Consider the following 1,676-nt stretch of genomic DNA (forward strand, 5'->3'; position numbering starts at 1 on the left):
CCAGCCCTGTTTTTAAATAATATTTTCATCAAGGCCAGATTTCCACTACAGCTACAAATAGAAATATGTCAATTGTATCAAAGCTAACACAGCATAACCAGTATATCATACCATCTGGCTTCTTTTGTTGTTGTTCAATTTCTTGCTGGCTGTGCATGTAAGAAGATATATTTTTGTTCAATTTGCTGCGCTAAGTGAGCTATTGTATCAAATCTCTGATATGAAAATTTGATCAACCCCCCCAGCCCCCACCTATTCACTAGCAGATTAATTGCACACCTCTCTGAGAAGTCCCCTAATGAAATTTTGATAATAATTCTTTTCAGAAGCTGTTTCTGTGTGGGCTGTTTGTTAACACGGCAAATAACAACCTCTGCTGGAGGAACTCACTGAACGTGAACAAAGGGATACGGAACGCAGACATATTTGCTTTCACTTTGGCAAATTCCAAAGATAACAAACAACATAAAGGCTTAATCCAGCTTTTTTGGGCAAATAACATATTTCAAAGAGAAAAAAAAGCATCAAGATATTTACAGTTCAGGATCATTGAGGCCAGCCTGCTTGCTACTTTTTTGCTCTATTGAACAGAGTCAGGCTGCTCTGTCCACACTACACAAGCATGCAAATAAGTTAATCTTTGTTTTAATGTGAGATTTCTGATATCAAAGGTGACTTATCTCCCATCTCTATGTACTCAAGTTATAATGGACAGTGTCTGAGCTACAAGTTGGTAGTACTGTCATCATACTGTATGTATCATAACAGTCTAATGTCTCTCTGTAAATGCTGATCTGGTTAAACATGAAAACTGCACAAACAATTCAGTTTCACCCTGTTTTCCAAAACAGGAGCACTTTAACAAAAGTTGTGTGTTTTGTTACATAGCCTGTTTGGATTTGATTGTCATTATTGTTTATGCATACTGTATATCTTTGATAAGATAACTTTATTGGTCATACACAATTTCTTGTATTGTCTTTTCACATACCCCAACTTGCTCTCCATGAGACACACAGACAGGGAGAGAAGCTGGGGGTCAGAGTGCAGGGTCAGCCATTTATACGGCGCCCCTGGAGCAGTTGGGGTTAGGGGCCTTGCTCAGGGGCCCAGCAGAGTAGGATTCCTCTGCCGGCCGCAGGATACAAACCAGCAACCTTCCAGCCACAGGCGCAGATTCTTAGCCACAGAGCCACCCACCGCCCTTTGTTTGCTGTTTTGGTTGTCTGGCATTAACAGCAGTTGTTTCTCAAAGCTGCAAATAGAGAAAATGCAATGAGGAAGGATTTGAGGGTTTCCAGTAAGGGTATAGCTCATTTGTATGTATTTCCTGTGCTCCTTTAGATAAGAAGAGAGGTTTGCAGGTCTGAATAGGTTTGTAGGACGTTATACAGTATTTGTGGGAATAAGCTTCATGAAAAATATCCTGACCAAAAAACAACAGTGACTTGTACAGGAGACATGTAATAATGCAGTAAATGCATGGCAAAAAAAAATGAATAAAATAGGTAAAAACATATGACACAAACTGTTACCTTAAAATCAAAATGTTCATCCACACCAAAGAAATTTCTAAATCTAATCCATCTCGTAGTAGCATGAACAAGCACTTCTATTCAGGAATACCGCTTTTTCTATTCCAGAAAACAAGTGGAAACACTTAATCTGGTATAAAG

Source organism: Atractosteus spatula, chromosome 2, assembly GCF_055471065.1.
Source record: "Atractosteus spatula isolate fAtrSpa1 chromosome 2, fAtrSpa1.hap1, whole genome shotgun sequence".
Lineage (NCBI taxonomy): Eukaryota > Metazoa > Chordata > Actinopteri > Semionotiformes > Lepisosteidae > Atractosteus > Atractosteus spatula.